General features: G+C 42.7%; 1 long non-coding RNA gene across 1 annotated transcript; it reads right to left on the bottom strand.

The window, feature by feature from the left end:
• Positions 1-17167: 17167 nt before the first annotated feature.
• Positions 17168-18094, bottom strand: LOC120438500. Its single transcript, XR_005611951.1, has 3 exons — positions 17955-18094; positions 17609-17675; positions 17168-17470 (listed from the first exon to the last, which is right to left on the bottom strand). It is a non-coding gene; the product is annotated as an uncharacterized LOC120438500 (long non-coding RNA).
• Positions 18095-19488: the final 1394 nt, after the last annotated feature.

The following is a 19488-nucleotide window of genomic DNA, read 5'->3' as shown; positions in this document are numbered from 1 at the left end:
CCTTGACTATTGTATGACACAAATGTTTTTTTCACTTCTAGTTTTCATTATTTCGTTAGTTTTTGTTAACGATATTAACCTTGCCAATTAAATTGTGGAATAAATTGGGATGATTCATGATTTGGGACAAATTAGGGCAATAATAGTGATTTAATGATTTGAGAAAACCTGCACATGATACTTGTCTTTTATGCTGAATACTTTATTACTCTTATGATCTATAGTTGGTGGCAAATGTGTAGTTGTTTTAACTTTAAGACTTTGTCTTCCAGGATACAGGCTTCAGGTGGAGCTGGGAGTTAAATAAGCTAAACATGTAACTGCTGGCTGGTTTTTACACAGGGTTACAGGTTGGAGTATGGCTGCTCCAAGTGGGAAACCCTGGAGATTGTTTTAGGGAGACTGTGCAACATTCTTGTACATGTCTCATTGGGGAGTTGACACATGGTGAAAGCCGTGTGGCGAGAGGAGTGTTATTTTTTAATCTGTAGATGTCATGAGGTGCCATGACGAGAAGGAGTGGCTGAGGGGATCGTCCACAAGATGGGAGCTGAGGCCAGGAGAGTCTTCAGGAGGATCAGAGATCATCTTTAGCACAAGCAGACATCGCACAGAGAGCTGTGCTGCGGTGCTTCCAGGAGATGGTCATGAGGAGACTCTGCACAGCAAGATCTTAAATAAAACGAAAGAGTGTCGACTTTGACGTTGAGGAAGACAACTAAGGTGTATGACGTGCTCTGCCTTAAAAATCTTCAGCAGCATTGGAACGTGAGAACCTGAGGGATGAAGGGAGCGTGCCAAGCTCCAAAAGTGACGGCACAGAGGAAGTCCAGCGATGGAATTGTGATTCTGTGAACAGCACAAATGCTAGGAGACTGGGAAATAGTTGACACCACTTTTCCCAAGGATGAAAATCACCTAAAGTGTGTCGCTTTGCCATACAGATTTGATGCTCTGCAGAGAAGCCTTCTGTGAGGGAGAGATGTAAACAGACGAGCCTTTCATCTACATTTACATCATGTCAACTTCTCTAGGCTGGTTGAGGGGAAATTGGAGAGAAATGGCAGTGTTAGGTGTGACTGTTGTTATTGTAACTGTGATTTTTCTTATAAGTGAATTGCCCAGAGACAGACCTGAATCCACTCCGGCGACTCCACCATCACAGGCCACGGTGAAGCGAACTAAACGTAGTGAAGCAGGTAAATCAGATGAGTGTTTTGGACTACGTTAAAGGGTCCACAATCTCGTATACATTTGATCTTTGTGCTGTCATTAAATGTAAGGGCTTAAACAGTTCATGGCGGGGATATGATGTCGGGGTAGTATTCTGGCACGTGGCGCCCCTACAAGGACACCATGTGGCAGAAGCTTGGGTTTCAGCGGGACTTTTCAATTGGGAAGAACCCGTTAACCCTGTCACTGAACCGCTGGTATGACATAATGTCCTGAGACTGGCGAACCTTACCAGGGACGCAGTTGAAGGGCTTGCTGAACAGTTGGGTCCAACATCTGTAATGGCAGTACAAAATCGGATGGCGTTAGATATGTTCTTGGAAGAAAAAGGGGGCGTTTGCGCGATGTTTGGGGATATGTGTTGCACCTTTATTCCAAATAACACAGTTCCCGATGGCTCTGTGACCCGAGTTCTGGAAGGCCTGAAGACGTTGTCCACCACAATGCATGAGTATTCGGGAGTGGATAACCCGCTGAAAGCATGGATGACCTCTGTCTTTGGGCAATGGAAAGGTTTCATTATGTCAATTATGGTTTCTTTGTCTGTTTTTACTGCAATATTAGCAACATTGGGGGTTGTTATGTGCCTTGTATCAGAGCCTTGTTTGTAAGACTCATCAATCGTGCAGTGGGAGAATCTGATACATAGGCTGACACCATGATGCCACTTTTGGGAAATGGGGAGTCACAGTATGAAAACATTATGGTGAAAGATTTAGTTTAGTTTTATCTGCCTTAAGGCAGATAAAAAGGGGGATTTGTAGGAATGTTTAGCTTATTTTAGAGTTTAGGAATGTGTTAGATAGAATATAGAAGTGTGAGACACTGACACTGCCCTGGATATAAATAAAGGCCTGACTGTGTCATGAACTTAGGAGTAGATCTTAGGAAACCCTTCCCCTAGTGGAACTGTGAAAGTAAGACAAAGAGGAGTTAATGCTGAGTGGAAATTCCCCAGAGGATACCTGGATGGGGGTCTCAACATTTGTAACTTGATAACTGTGGTCTGGAAGGGAGATGGACTTTTATAACCGGCAGGGAGTCACGTACGCAGAGACACACACACACACAGTGCTTAAACTGTTACACTCACACATCCACATGCACACTCACTCACGTGCACTCACATAGACACGTGGGTACGTGCTCGTGCAAACACACAGAGACAGAGTTTGTAGCACACCATGGGGGTTTTATGATGCGGCCGCTTCTATAATGCTGGCTGTAACTAACAAAGGGGTGAAGATTTTGCAGAGGGACACCGGCCTCGTCTTCCCTTCTAGAAGTGCATGCCTAAATGAAGATGAATAAAGATGAATAAAGGTTTTGTCAAATAACTACTGAGTTCCGGTGCCGTCTCTGGATGCCTCGACGAATAAAAAGAACCAGGATGAAACTGATTCCGTAACACAAGACAGAGCAAATGAAAACCCTCACATGAACTCCAAACATCAGTTAAGATGGGCAGCTAGTTTCATCAGTGGGATGCAAATATTATAAAGGTAACACTGAGATCAGGGGTCACAAACTTAAATAAACTGTGAGCCACTGCTGGCAGTTTCATCTCATTGGAGGCCACTTTAGTGTTCAAGTAGTACAAAAACAAACAAGAAAACACCCACAAATATTTCCAAAAATGTAGTGTTAAAATTTCAAATATTGTATAACAAGACAAAACTGCAAACGTGAACGCAGATTTTCTTTTTTTTTCTCACTAACTGAAGCCTTTCTGTTCCGCCTTTTATAAATTACGGTGGCTTATACAGTTTTGTAAACTGCCCCAGAGCTCCCTCTAGTGGCTGCTTTGTAATATTGTTTTGATTGCTTTACAAAAAAGAAAGAAAAAAGCTGAACGTAATGCAGAAGTATTATTGTTTTAAGCTGACAGGGACCTTAAAATGTTGTTGCTTTGGACGTGATTTGTCCTTAAGTATGAGTGATGATAAAATAATAATTGTCTCTTTGTTTTGCTTAAAGTTGGTGGGATAATTTGTACGTTTAAGAAGGTATGAACATTTTATCCTGTTAGCTTGCAGTAAGGATGTAACAAGCTAGTTTGCGATGTTAGTTAGCTAATACAATATTTAGCATGTTTTCAGTTTTACAATGGTCAAAGAAAAGGCAATGGTCAGAGGACATTCTTCAATAAATCAGCACAAAAAAGGGAAATAAGTCTGATTATTGAAGGATCGTTATCTCGCTGTCTAGCCGGTGAAACTAAGGAACTCAGGGCGAGGACAGCACACTTTCACTGAACTACCAAATAAAAACATTAGTACTCTGTTGTGGCCATTTTTGTTGAATGTTTATAAAATGCAATTTGTATTCATTTTAGTTCTTTCTTTAAAGTTGTAAGAATATACTGACCTAGTTTTGTTAAGTAAATTTGTAATTAATTTGGAAATGTTTTTGGAAAGTGATTGGTTTATTAGCTTATGGACCCTCCCATTAATCAGGGCATTAAGAGCACCCTGGAGGGGTGAGGTAAATGTTTTTGTTTTTGTTTGCCAAATGTCAGATGGGAAGACGGGAGGGTTAGAAAATGATTTTTTGTCCACTTTTGAAGTTGTTAAAGCAAATTAAGTTAACTTTCGTTTAATCTTAAGTTTTAAGAAGTTATTTGGTTGATTTTTGTTTATAATTTTCCACGAAATAAACGGCATATGATTTTTAAACAATGGAGTCAGAAGTGCGTTCTAAAACAAACCTCCCCTTGCCACCCACGGCCTTTTCTTGGACTTTTTTGGTGCTTGGAACATAAAAGGCCGTGACATTTAAGTCAAAAAATCATTTGACTCGCTTGGATGTCAACTTGGGAGCTGGGAAAACTTGCAAGATTGGACTTGAAAGATTGGATCTTCGCAGAATGGACTGAGAAAATGATGCAAAGTTCGTGAGTAAATGAGAAACTTTTATTGGGTTTAGAAATTAAAGGAGGAATACAAAATAATGACCACTGATCCGGCCGGGTGAAGTTAGACGAAGATTTAATGACACATGCGGAGAGATGAACCCTGTACGCAGACAGCATTGATCTTTGTCTAACAATACTCAAACAAAGGTTTTATAGGGTTGGCGTAATACAACGCCCCTTCCTGCATTAAGCAGACACAGTTACATGCATACGTCAATCCAAAACCACAATGACTTTTAACATAGTTTAAAAAGAACATTGTCTTCACCTTCACGGCAGGTGCTTCCCCCACAGCTCGCCTCACCGCTGTCGCTTATCGCTGGAATCAGCAGATCTATTTCCTGAAACAGCTCAGTTGCGTACGCCGGCACTCTTGCAGTTATAGCAAAATTAAATCTGAATTCTTTACCACAAAATGAGCCTACTACTATGTGTATGTATGTGTGTGGTTATGTCATAACCACAGCTGCACTCTGTCTCACCTCTCACCTTCTCCCCAGACAAAGGCCAGCACGTACACAACTGAAACTGATATGTGTAATATATTGAATAAATGTCTTACTTAAATGGTACTACTTAAAACTTAATCAAAGAATGTAAAAGTATAAAAGATAATAGCATCATCCAAACTGCTCCTCAGAATAACTTGCACTCAGACTCTACTTTCGGTTTCACTTCCTGCAAAGCATGCAGTTTCCTGTCTTATTTTGAGTATACTCAGCGTTAGGCCTTTCTTTTACAATGCAGTCTGCATATAAACATTTAAGATTATAGATTCAACTCAACAGTTTAAAGTGGTTATAACTGCACCTGTAATAAAAGCTTAATTGGGTGCCAGTGTGTTTAAACATCTAAATGCAATATCAATATTAACAATTAATGGAATGGTAATGATGATTATAAAAAATAGCAGCAAAAATACCAGCAAAATATTTTTCTAATCTCTACACTTTGTTTGGATGAGCCGAGACGCTGAGCTGCAACATGAAACATTTGTATTAAGCAATTATCTTTTGGACCTTGTGAAACGAATTTTGTGGTTAAAATGGAGGAACAAGAAAGAGAGCTTTTTAATTTAATAAAAAAAACGCAGAGTGAAACTTGGCGTTCTGACAAAAAACCGAAATGCCATTAATGCTCTCATTGATGCTGGAGAATCAAAAGCTTCCATAGATGAACACATGAAAACATTTAATGATTATTTGGGAGAGTCTATGGGCGTACAGACTGCAGTTCAAAAATTGCTGAACGATGATGAAAAGGAAATAGATCACAGCGATTGGTATGAACCTAAGCTGATCGGTTTTAAAGACTTTCTGCATGAAATCGACACATGGATAAATGCAGATCCTGATCCACAAGAGGATGAAGTTGCAGCCTCTAACGTTGAATCAAAGGTAGCATCTCATGACAGTGACATTGCGCCACATGATAGTGTCTCACAAGTAGCGCAAGAAACGAGCTACAAGATTTCTGAACGAGTTGCTAAACCTGTGAGCAAGGGCTCTAGTAAAGCACCCAGTAATGTTACTGCAGCCTTAAGTTTAAGGAGTAAAAGCTGGCGTGCGGCTTCAATGGCACTGATGGAAGCTGAGTTGGAAAGAGCCGCTTTGAAAGCGGAGGTGGACGCACTGCAAGAAAAACATGCGCTCGAACTGGAAGAAGTTCAATTAAAAGCAAGAAAAGAAGCATTGGCTTTAAGAAAACTAAGTTGGTTAAGGCTGATGCAAAAATGCAAATTTTCACCTCTGCTCAGGATCAGCAGAGCCTTGCATCCAGGGCTGAGGTTGAATCAGAAGGCAGGATTACAGCTCCTTCTGGAACATCTACTGAGTTCATACCTGCTGCTACAGCTCAAAAGGCTCCAAGAACAAAGAAAGCCCCTTTAGTTTATTCACCTTTGTCAATGCCCCTAGAGACACATACACCTGCTAAGGTTAAACCAGAAGGGGAGAGCCCAAGGCCAATCTCTTCTCAGGTTTATGTTCACAGCAGTGCCCTAACAGAGATCACGAGAAAGCAAAATGAGATTACTGAGATGCTTTTAAAACAACAGAGGTTGTCACTACTTCCAGCTATAGAAATTCCTGTTTTTGGTGGTGATCCTTTGCATTTTAGATCCTTTCTTAAGGCGTTTGAGCAAGGAATAGAAACTAAGACTGATAACATGCAGGATAGGCTTTATTATTTAGAACAGTTTACCACAGGACAGCCCAGAATTTTAGTGAGAAGTTGCATGCACATGAGTCCACAGACAGCTTATTTTGAGGCAAAAAAGCAGCTTGAGTGGAACTTTGGTAACAGAGCAAAGGTAACATCTGCATTTATAGACAAGGCTCTTAATTGGTCAGTTTTAAAGTCTGATGATGCTTCAGCATTACGAGCTTACACATTCTTTCTAAGAAGCGGCTTCAACACAATGGATGAAACCGGGTTTCTTGATGAGCTGGAAAATTCAACCAATATGAGGATTCTTGTTTCAAAGTTGCCTTTTAGACTTCGTGATGGATGGCAAATAATAGTCGTTGATATAACAGAAAAGTGCAATCGCAGAGCAAGATTTAAAGATCTTCTTGATTTTCTTGGAAAGCAAACAAGAGCTGCATTAGATCCTGTTTTTGGAGAGATTCAAAACACAAAAGAAAAGATGGCTTCAAAACCATCAAAGTCACCATTTAAAACTAAAAGCAGTAGCTTTGCTACTTCTGTTGCTGTAGTTTCAGAACAGAACAGTGACAAACACAAACTAGAACGGATTCAAATAAGCCATGAAGACAAAGGGTTAGATCAAACTCAGTGCTTGTTTTGTAACCAAAATAATTTTTTCGACGTATGTGACTCATTCAAACTAAAAGCCAACAAAGAAAAGGTGACATTCCTTAAGAGTAAAGGTTTATGCTTTGGTTGCTTACAGAGAGGGCACATGAGTAAAACTTGTCCACATCGTTTGATGTGCCACACCTGTAATAAAATCACCCTACTGTTCTCCACATAGACTCAAAAGAAAGGCAGTGGCAAGCAGCTAAAGCTGACTGTAAAGAATCATCAGTCTCAAACGCTCTTGTTTCTTTGAACTTTGGTAGCCATACTGGGGCCGGGTCTAATGAATGTGCCTTGTCAGTTGTTCCAGTGAAAGTGAAGTTGGAAAATGGGACGAAGGTTGTGGGTACGTACGCCTTTCTTGATCCCGGCAGCTCTGCAACTTTTTGCACCGAGGCGTTGATGATGCAGTTAAATGCATCTGGAAAGAAAGTGGAAATCATGTTAAAGACTATGGGTCAGGAAAGGCCAGTAAGTAGCTATAAACTTTTTGGTATGGAAGTAGCTGCATTAAAACAGAATGAGTATTTGAGGTTGCCTGACGTGTACACTCAAAAGGCTATTCCTGTCACTAAAGAAAATATCCCTAAAGAAGAAGACTTAAGAAAATGGCCTTACTTAAAAGATGTTGAGTTGACACCGATAAATGCTGGCATTGGGCTGCTTATTGGTGTGAATTCTCCCAAAGCGCTGGAACCTTGGAGAATCATTAACAGTGACCCTATGCTGTGCTAACTCATCTTGGTTGGGTTGTCAATGGGCCACTCAATCAGGGTAGTGAACAGGATGAGCATGATGCTAGTTTTGTCCGGGTAAACCACATTTCTATAAGTAGTTAAGAGGAAATACTGGTTAAGCAGTATAATCAAGATTTTGTGGAGAACCAGTGTAATGAGCGTGCAGAAATGTCTGTAGAAGATAAACAGTTTGTATAAGCCGTGAGACCAGTTTTCCCGTGCTTCACTCGCGTACGTCAGTTTGAAGAGGAAAAAGAACTCCACGGGACTCCGACGTGAAAAGATGTAACAAAAAATTTATTCCACAGTTTGCATCTTACAGGAGTGGTCAGGTTTAACTTATCCTCAACAAAATAACCTACTACGGTAGGAAAACCGTGTGGCTCTGTTCTACCCTGCCGCCGCGTACCACTTATGCCGTATTAGCTCTTTTTCTCTCTCCCCCCTCCCGCACCGCCTGCGCTCATTTGCATACATCCGTTGTGCCCGGATTTTACTATAAACACGAGTCTTTAAGGCACATGTATTCATGGTACTACATAACCAAACCAACACATCAATAAAATAATTGTAGTTCCACCATAAACATGCATTTACTTCCTAAATTATTAATTACACAAGCAAGCTTAACAACAGCGAAATATAAATACTAAAACATATGGACTATCTTAACTTGGCTCCCACATACCGGCCCCTAATTGTGACTCTATTACACAATTACCAAATTAAACATGTGGAGCCAAAGTACACAAACTTTAGTCTCTGCAGCTGATTACTTCAGTCCGATTCCTGCAGAAGGCAAATCTTCGTAATGGGCCTGTCCAGTACACTCGTTTTGGTTTTGATCCTAACCTGCCGCACCATTCCTGCCTTGTCCGAGATGGTATGGATTACCTTCCCTGTAATCCAAGAGTTGCGTGGGGCTGTATCGTCAACAACAAGCACAATGTCTCCAACCAAAAAGTTGCGAGATGGACGGGTCCACCTTTGCCTCTCTTGAAGTTGCGGCAAATATTCCCTTGCCCATCTTTTCCAGAATATATCCGACATGTACTGCAATTGCTTCCATCTTCTTCTTGCGTAGAGATCTTGCCTGTCGAACAGTCCGGGAGGAAGAGATGGTTTGTTCCTGAGAAGCAACAGGTGATTGGGAGTGAGTACTTCCAGATCATTTGGATCGCTGGACGCTTTAGTTATTGGCCGACTATTAATAATGGCCTCCGCCTCACACAGAAGTGTGTGCAGGCTCTCTTCATCCAGCGTCTGCAGCCTCAAGGTAACGTTTAGGATTTTCTTCACTGACTTGATCAATCTCTCCCAGACCCCTCCATGATGGGGTCCTGAGGGAGGGTTGAATGTCCACTGAATGCCTTGTTGTTTTAGGTGGTCTTCAATTTTGGACACATTCCATTCAGCAATGGCTCTTTTAAGTTCACGCTCTGCACCAATGAAGTTAGTTCCATTGTCAGAACGAAGGATCTTTATCTGGCCTCGTCTGGATATGAAGCGACGGAGAGCGTGGATGAAGGAATCTGTGTCCAGCGATGCTGCCATCTCCAAGTGTATTGCACGAGTAGTTAGGCAGGTGAAAATGACTCCATACCTCTTCACCGTACTTCGACCACGTTTGATCTCGAACGGACCAAAGTAGTCCACTCCACAGTTAGTAAATGGAGGGTCATCTGGCAGAACTCTGTCTCGGGGTAGGTCAGCCATCTGCTGCTGTCCTGCAACTCCATGCGCACGCCGGCAGGCAATACACCTAGCGAGTATTTTTCTTACTGCAGAGTTGGCACCGGGTACCCAAAATTTTGTTCTCAACTTGGAGATAACATGATTGCGACCACAATGAGCCAAGTTCTCATGTATTTCTCTAAGGATAAGCTTTGTGACGTGAAGATCCTTGTTCAGGATTGCTGGCCGCTTAGACTCCTCGGGTAGTGCTGCTCTGCTGAGTCGCCCTCCGACCCTGAGGATGCCTTGTTCAAGTACTGGACTCAGTTTGAAAAGACTACTAGTCCTCTTTACCCCTTGACCTTTGGAAAGCGCAGTGATCTCCTTGAAAAATGTCCTCCTTTGACAGTAGCGAATGATTGCTTCTTCAGCCTTAGCAAGGTTCTCTACAGTTAGCTTGTTGGTGTCCCCTCGAAACAGGCGAGAAAGTCCGGCCCCTGTAACCATGTGTGGGACTGCATGAAGCTCTCTGCTTGGAGCCCCCTTGACGCAAAGTCGGCAGGATTCAGTGAGGTGCTGATATACCTCCATTGCTCTGGACTGGAGCATTTCAAGATTGCATCCACACGGTTAGCAACAAAGGTACGGAATCTACTTGTTTGATTGCTGATATACTTGAGTACCGTGGTGCTATCTGACCAAAATACAGATGGTTGGAGTGGAAGCTGCAATTCAGATGTCAGAACCCTGTCCATGCGTGCTGCCATGGTTGCTGCGGTAAGTTCCATGCGGGGAACTGTAATGGGCTTAAGTGGGGCCACTCTTGCCTTTCCCAACATGAATGCGCAGTAGACTTCGTTACGGCTGTTCCTCTGTAGCAAGTAGCTTACTGTACCGTAGCCCTCTTCACTGGCATCAGCAAAGTGTTGCAGCTGATTGTATACTGACTCTCCAAAGCCCACAGGTTTAAAGCATCTTGGAACGCTTATGCTCTCTAGCTGGTGGAGCTGGGTCTTCCACTTGAGCCACTGGTGAGCTAGGTCTGCAGGTATGATGACATCCCAGCCAACCTTTCTCCTGCAAAGCTCTTGCAGAATCTTCTTCGCTTGAAGCGTGACTGGTGACAAGATACCCAGTGGGTCGTAGACAGAACTCACAATGGACAAGAGGTTCCTCCGAGTGGAGGTTGAACTTCAGTTGAACCTGAAGCTGTCAGATTGAATACACAACTGGACTCCCAGCGCTCTCTCAATGGGAAGTGTGTCCTGATCCAGATCGAGATCTTTAACCTCTGATGCCCTTTCTTCTAATGGAATAGCAGACAGAACTCCTCTGCTATTGCTTATCCATTTTGTGAGCCTGAATCCACCCCTCTGACATACAGCTCTAAGAGTGTGGTATAACTGTATGGCTTCCTCTTCTGAGCTCATTGCCTTCAAACAGTCGTCCACATAGAAGTTGTGCAGCACTGTGTCGACCGCTTGGCTGTTGTCTGGATCTCGGTTGTCTTCAGCACATTTGCGCAGAGCAAAGCTGGCACAGCTTGGTGACGAAGTTGCACCGAAAATGTGAACCACCATCTTGTACTCCACCATTTTCTGAGCAATGTCACCAGATGTCCACCACAGGAACCGAAGAAGGTCAGAATCTTCATCAGGCACCTTTACTTGGTGGAACATTGCTTCCACATCTGCCATGATGGCCACTTCTTCTTGTCTGAACCGGATAATTACCCCAAGAAGGGTACTGGTAAGATTTGGTCCTTGTAACAGCTGATCATTTAAGGTGGTGCCTTTGTACGATGCTCCACAGTCAAAGACCACTCGAAGCTTGTGTTTCTTGGGATGGTAAACTCCGTGGTGCGGTAGGTACCAAACCTTTCCATCGTCACGACCAAGGTCCTTTTCCGGCACTTTCACTGCGTAACCTTTGGTTATGATGTTACTCATGAAAGCCGAGTATTCTGCGTGGAATGAAGTATTCCTCTCCAACTTCCGCTTTAGGTGTAAGGCACGTTGCTCAGCCACTTTGCGGTTGTTGGGCATCTTAATGCGCTTGTTCCGCAACGGCAGAGCGATGCTGTAATGTCCGTCCACAATAGTAGCTGACTCTGTCGCTATCTCCAGAAACTGCAAATCCTCTCTTGACATTTCTTGCTTCTCGTTTCTTTCACACTCAGGGAAGTCACTTTTAAACTGCTGGTCCCAGAGTTCGTCCAATTTGCTAACTGATATACGGTTTGCTGCAACCTGAATCAGTCCGCATGCTGCCTTTTGTGAACTGCGTCCTTGGAGGGGTTCACTGATGGTCCAACCGAGCCTTGTCTTCACAGCATATGGACCGCCATTCTCGCTGGCTATAACTTGCCAAGGTTCAACAGCTTTAGGTGCATTAGCCCCGATTAGCAGTCCAATCTTTGCTTCAATCCTAGGTATAGACACCTGCTGAAGGTAGGTCCACCTGTTCACGTAGTCTTGAGAAGGAGCATTGTCGGCAGAAGCAGGAATGTCACTGTGACTGTACATTTCTGGCAACTCAAAGAAGTCGTCACTGTCTAAGCTGCTTATTTCCAACCCAGACACAATGTGGCTACTGACGACCTTTTCTTCTCCCATTGTTTTCAGCAAAATGTTTGTCTTCCTGCCAGACAAGTTAAGCTCATGCATTAACTCTTCAGTACAAAAGCAGGCAGTACTGCCAGGGTCCAGAAAAGCATAAGTGTGTGTCACCTTTTGTCCTCTTTTAGGTTTCACTTGGACTGGAACTATTGCCAAGATGTGCTCTGTTTTCTTTGCAGCGTGAGCAGGTGCTTCCATTTCAACAAATCCATTCACGATTGACTCTGTTTGGTCTTCTCTTTCTAATGATTCCACTTCAGAAGCTGCCCTTTTGCTTGTAGCACTGGGCTTTGTCTTCATGTGTAACACTGTGGGGTGCAGTTGCGCACAAACCTGACAACTTGCCTTTTCTTTGCACGAACTACTCATGTGTCCCTGCTTAAGACAGCTGAAGCATAGTCCTTTAGTTCGCATGAAGTCAATCTTTTCCTTATGAAGTGACTTCCTCATCCTCTTGCACTGTTCCATGGTGTGCTCTTCACCACGACAGAAGAGACAGGGTTTGGAAAATGCACACACCTGATTTCCGCTGACCTTGTTCTTTTCTTTAGAGGGTACGTCCTGTGTAGTGGTGATAGTTGCAGCTGTAGTGAATCCTTTTCTGCTTCCACTTCTCCTTTGCAACCTCTCATCCACTTGCCCTCTAACTTGGACCTTTAAGGTGCTGTCCTTTATATCACCGAACAATGGATGCAAAACTTCTTTGGCCTGCTTATTGACAAACTCCGCCAGATCTGCAAACTTGACTCTGCGTTTTGCCTTGTCTAGGACCCCACAAGCAAATGTTCTCCACCTTTCTCTCAGCTTGTACGGAAGCTTGGAAACAATAGCACGCATGTTGGCCGTGTTGTCCAACTCCTCCATGTACTCCACATCCATCATTGCATTTTGACATCCAGTAAGATAGAGGCCGAAAGCATGAAGAGCCTCTCCATCATCTGATTTGATGGTTGGCCAGTTAAGAGCCTTGTGAATGTATGCCACTGATATCTTGTAGGCATTTCCAAAGTGCTCTTCCAACAGTCTTTTAGCCGTTTGATATCCATGTGTAGGTTCCATATGAAGACAACTCCGTATCAATTCTCGTGGTTGCCCACTTGTGTACTGTTCCATGTAGTACAATCGATCCTTGTCGCTCTCTGTTCTGTCCTCCACACCATGTTCAAACGCTCGCATGAACAGCCGATACTCCAATGGGTCCCCTTTAAACACAGAAATGTTCTGCGGGGGCAACGTAGCTAACTTCTGCTGCTTAGTTAGCACTTCGACCACATCCTGTAGAGCACTTGGTGTCTGCGATGGCTGGGAGGTAACAGTGTGTGTTTGCTGTGCATTTTGGAGAATGTTCTTCTTCTGTGCTTGTCTTTCTCGCGTGGGGGAAGGACTATTTGACTGCTGTGAAGTAAATAAATCTCCAACTCTATGCGATGCCACGTAGGAGTTCATTCCATCCCGAGTGGATACACGACTGGATGCCTTGGATGCCCGACTTTCATATTCCGATAAGATCTTGATCTTTGCCTCATTTGCTGCAAGAGCTGTTTGTATTTCTAACTCATCCTTTTCAGCTTGGAGCTTAGCCTCCCTTTCCTCCAGCAAGCGTTTCTGTCTTAAAGATGATGCCTTAATCAATAGAGTAGCTCGCTCCACCTCTGCCTTCATGCGTGTGGACGACACCGATGACGATGCACAGGAGCCACATTCTGAAAATGCCTCATCACTGCGTTTTGAGACAGATGCATTAGATATGCTGTCAGATGGATCCACATCTTCATTGCATTTTTCAGCCTCCACAGCGCGCATGGCCATCTTATCAATCCAAGCCGAAGCTGTCTCAGCAAAAGCCTTAAAGGAATCAGCCTTAGGTTCAAACCATTTTTCCTGGTCTTTAGTTAAATCCTCCTCTGGCATTTGCTGGAGTACCTCTTTAACATTTGTGTTCAAATCACAAAACTCTCCAAAACGCTCATTAAAATCCTTCATTAACTGTGTTGCTTCTGTTAGGCTGGCATCACATTCATTTTCCATCAGCTGGCGCACTTGTTTCACTGTGCCTGTTAATTTGGCTAGCTTGGCCTTCCGTAAATTAACAACACGTTGCAGCTTTTCCTCCATAGCTTTAGGTGTGATTTTCGACGCCCTAGATTCCATTTCTGCTACTGTGACTTCTTCTTCGTTCATGCTATTAATTTCCCGAATAGCAACAACAAACTCCTTATTTTATCATCCAAAATCATGCCACACAACTCAGCATCCACAATGACGCAGCACTTTTTCCTCGTGAATTAGCTCCACTTACTCACGTTTCTCGTCGCTGCAGCATCTTGGGTTCTTTCCTTCTTAGTCGCTTGAATTAATCCACAACGAGCGGGTTTTCCTACAAAATGTATAAGCCATGAGACCAGTTTTCCCGTGCTTCACTCGCGTACATCAGTTTGAAGAGGAAAAAGAACTCCACGGGACTCCGACGTGAAAAGATGTAACAAAAAATTTATTCCACAGTTTGCATCTTACAGGAGTGGTCAGGTTTAACTTATCCTCAACAAAATAACCTACTACGGTAGGAAAACCGTGTGGCTCTGTTCTACCCTGCCGCCGCGTACCACTTATGCCGTATTAGCTCTTTTTCTCTCTCCCCCCTCCCGCACCGCCTGCGCTAATTTGCATACATCCGTGGTGCCCGGATTTTACTATAAACACGAGTCTTTAAGGCACATGTATTCATGGTACTACATAACCAAACCAACACATCAATAAAATAATTGTAGTTCCACCATAAACATGCATTTACTTCCTAAATTATTAATTACACAAGCAAGCTTAACAACAGCGAAATATAAATACTAAAACATATGAACTATCTTAACTTGGCTCCCACACAGTTCATGAACATAATGTCAGAGTCAGCTGTGCTTAAAGATGGCCATTATTACTTGAAACTACCTTTTCGTAAACCTGAAGTAAGAATGCCAAACAACAAGCAGGTGGCTCAGCAGAGGGCGCAATATCTGCTAAAATGTTTTCAGAAGGACCAGTTTTTCTTTGAAGAATACAAAGAATTCATGCACAATGTTAGTATGGAGGGACATTCAGAAATCATACCACAGAGAAATTGAAGCATGAGGAAGGAAAGGTGTGGTATATACCTCACCATGGGGTCTATAACCCCCGCAAGAAAACACTGCGTGTTGTGTATGACTGTCCTTCAACATTTGCTGGAACATCACTGAACAAAGAGCTATTACAAGGCCCAGATTTGCAGGCACTTTATTAGGTGTGCTGATTCGCTTTCGGCAGGGTCCAATAGCACTTATGACAGACATTAAAGGGATGTTTCATCAGGTCAGAGTAGCTGAGGAACACGTAAACTTTTTACGTTTTCTCTGGTGGCCCGATGGTGACATCACAAAACAGCTGGTGGAACATAGAATGTTAGTCCACATTTTTGGTGCTGTATCCTCCCCCAGCTGTGCCACCTATGCACTACTAAAGACTGCTGATGACAACCAACATCTGTACCTAGAGGAGGTTATACGTACAATCAGGCATAGTTGTTATGTTGATGACTGTCTTAAATCTACCCAGTCTGTTGAGCACGCCGTCTCACTTTATCAGCAGCTTACTGAGGTGTGTGCCAAGGGGGGATTTAAGCTCAATAAGTGGGTATGTAGTGATCGCTCTGTCCTCTGTCAGATCCCGGAGGAAAATAGAGCCACAGGTGTAAAGATGCTGGACCTTAGTCGGGACCAGCTACCCACAGAAAGAGCTCTCGGTGTGCAATGGGATATTGAACATGATGTTTTCACATTCAGTATTGTGAACAAGGACAAACTACTTACAAGACATGGTATTCTGTCCAATGTCAGCTCCGTTTATGACCCTTTGGGTTTCTTAGCTCCAGTCATTCTGCCTGCAAAACAAATTCTGCAACATCTATGTAAACTGAGGTTTGGCTGGGATGAGACAATACCAGCAGAAATGGCACAAACTTGGCAAAAATGGGTTGAAGATTTAGTTCTTCTTAACAAGTTTAGTATTAGAAGATGTGTCACATCCAAAAGATTGGGGGAGATAAAAGGTGCACAGCTGCATCACTTTTGTGATGCCAGTAAAACAGGGTATGCTGTATCATATCTTAGGCTATCTAATAGCAAGCAGGAAGCGTGTGTTTCCTTTATTATTGGTAAAGCAAGGGTGGCGCCGTTAGAACAACTCACCATCCCACGTCTTGAGCTGGCTGCTGCAGTTTTAGCTGTGCGCTTGGACAAAATGCTATCAGTTGAACTTAATCTTAATCTGAGTGAATCAGTCTTTTGGTCTGACAGCACAACTGTGCTAGAGTACATTGCAAACACAACCACACGGTTCAAAACATATGTAGCTAATAGAGTTTCCATCATTCATGCTTTGACAAAAGTTGAGCAGTGCAGGTAAATAAGTTCAAAGCTGAATCCAGCTGATGCAGCCTCTTGAGGAATGACGGTTGGCTGTTTCCTGAAATCTTGTACCTGGATCAGTGGTCCAGAATTTCTCAGTAAACCTGTCGTTCACTGGCCTGTAGGCAAGAATTGTGTATCTGTCCATTTGGAAGCTGACCCAGAAATAAAAGGGGAGGGCCTGATGTGTGCAGCTGTGCTGAAAGAAGATGTGTGTCCCACTACTAAGCTGCTGATGTACTTCTCCAGCTGGACAAAATTAAAAAGGTGTGTGGCATGGATCCTGAAAGTAAAAGAAAGACTTAAACTGCAAACAACGAAAAGACAGATGTTGCTGGACACACTGTGGAAGTCAAATATGTGTTAAACAAGATGATAAATGGAACACTGTGCTCAAAACTGAGGATTTGTCCAAGGCTGAGGAAGCTATAGTGAGCTTTGTGCAGAAAAAACATTATGCTGATGAAATGACTGCCCTAAACTCTGGCAATGTAAGGAAGTCAAGTCATCTGTATAAGCCTGATCCTGTATGTAACACCCCTTTCAACACTTGGGATACAGATTTAGATGGTTACCTGTGTGTTGGGCCAATAGCTGAGGTTCGACTACTGGAGCAAAGTGGATGACTAATGAAACGCTCAGGGAACTTGGTTTGATTGATTTGTATTCACAATTAAAGAATTGCACATACATACAATGAAAACAATAACAGTACATTAAAGGAAAAATTGGGCCCAAGTCACGGAAAATAATAAACAAAACACACACACCCCCGGGGGATTTGAGTCAGTCTCTCTCTCGTGTCAGCCGACACCCTTAAGTGTGAGTCCAGCAATGAGGATTCTCCTTGCAGGATGTGCAAAGGAGGAATGAGGTGCAAATCTGTCCTACCACTTAAGTAGAATTGGTACAGTTCACGGCTCGTCCAAAGAATTTAGTTCTCTTCTTAAAACAATTATCTCAAGGATCCTGGAGGGGTGGCTCGCCATCTTTGGACTGGATCATCACTGAACTGTACTCCCAAGTAAAAAACCTGACCTGTATAACACAGTCAGAATAACATTCAAAAATCTATATTTAGTCATTTATACATACTCACAAATTTGCATTTTACCTTTCCAGTATACAGAAAGAACGACAGAATATTCCAAAACATGGACAATGATAACTTCTTACCAAAGTAACCAACAAAATGGGCTCTCCTGGAGCTTCAAAATGGCGATGGTGCAGCGTTGTAGCACAACTACAAAGAAACATAACCCCATTTTCTTTAAACTGTATTCACCTCACAATGAACACAACTAAGGATTGATATTGGAACATATCAACATCTACAGCAAACATATAACTTACAATCTTTACATGCAGCGTCATAGGAAGTTAACAAACTCTAACATACAGTTTAATCCTTACAATCATATATGTACAGCCATGGCTAATAGCAATAGCCGCGATAGCTGCTAGCATGTCATCGTTAGTGGCTTAAACTCACAATATTCTTGTTCACAACAAATTAACTCACCCAGAAGAATCCGAGCAGTAACAAAACTCCTTTCTGGTGAACAACAAATTCCAGCTAGTTTATTTCCACCGTACAATCCGACTGAATAAAGCAACCACGCTTTCCACTTGGAAAAAAAACGGACTTTTCTTCCTCTCCCTCTTTTCTGATATCCGTAGCTGCTACGCAGTGAACGGCAGGAGGCGGTACTTCCCCCTGTATACTTCAAGGACCATCAGGACATTATAGACATCTTCTATTTTATTAATTCTCAACAAAATAATTTAACTTAGTGAACTCAAAATACTAACATCACTCATAACACACTAAAACCCTTAGTAACTCTCCAGGGTTACATGTAGTTTGTTGGGAAGGAAGTATTTTATTTTATTTTTTTTATTTTTGTTTTTGTTATTTTTATTATTTTCATTTATTATTTTATGATTATTAACCCTCTACAGCATAGCGTTGCCCTGAGGCAACAAACCACATTTTCATGCCTTACACTGGCCCTTCAAAAAAAAAAACACTTTTTTTTTCAAATAATGCTACCAGACACATCTCTTTCCAATAAAATGATGAGTTGAAGGTAGTGTGACTTTCATTTTGGGGGGGGAGGACCCCTTTCTGCAAGTTGCACTACATCAGAGACATCTCGATTAGGAGGCAAGATAAAGATCACTATTTTACATGTTTATAATGAAATAAACTTATTCAAAAAAATACTTGTATGTGCATGAATATGTTAAGAAGCATATTTGATTGTTTGTTCTACTTTTTTAAATTTATTTATACAGTAAAACTGTTAATTTTCATTCGTTGCCTCAAGGCAACACTGCGCAGTTAGCCCAATTTTTTTCAGGCAATATAATGCATTTGCATATGTATGTAGAGATGTGTTTGTGTGCATTTATATGATCATAGACAATGTTTTTTACTTTACAATCTTCTCATAATTACAGGACATGGATGTAAATACCTTTTATGGAAGGAAACCAAGGGAATGTGCACTTTCTGTCCTCAGAAAGTGAGGACAGTGAGCTTTCAGGGAGTGACATTGAAGTAGAGGGGTGGATCCCTGAATGAGGTTTGGGGAATACTTAGGAGCTCAGGGGTCAGGGGTCAGTTAGTAAAGTAACTGTGTCTGTGTGTGTGTTAGTGCCCACATAGCAAGCAGGTCTGGCCAGGATCTGGTATCAAGTCGGCACTGCTGGCTGACTTCTGGCATGATAAGATGTATGTCATCCAGATAAGGGCCAGGCCTGGCATAGATGGCACTGTCTATGTGATGGCATGCCATATCTGGCTTGATTGTGGCTTGGTTTATGTGGCCCAGGCCTACAGAAAATAGGTCTGGCCCAAATCTGGCATCAAGCTGGCACTTCTGACTGACTGATGTTTTGGCAGAATGTATGTCAACCAGATGTGTGCCAGGTCTGGCAATGACCCCACTGTTTATGCGATGGCATGCCATATCTCAGGTGGTAGAGCAGGTTACAAACTGATCGGAAGGCTAGTGGTTCGATCCCTGGCTCCTCCAGTCTGCATGTCAAGA

Source organism: Oreochromis aureus, linkage group 3 (genome assembly GCF_013358895.1).
Source record: "Oreochromis aureus strain Israel breed Guangdong linkage group 3, ZZ_aureus, whole genome shotgun sequence".
Taxonomy (NCBI): Eukaryota; Metazoa; Chordata; class Actinopteri; order Cichliformes; family Cichlidae; genus Oreochromis; species Oreochromis aureus.
This window is presented reverse-complemented; position numbering and strand designations above follow the sequence as displayed.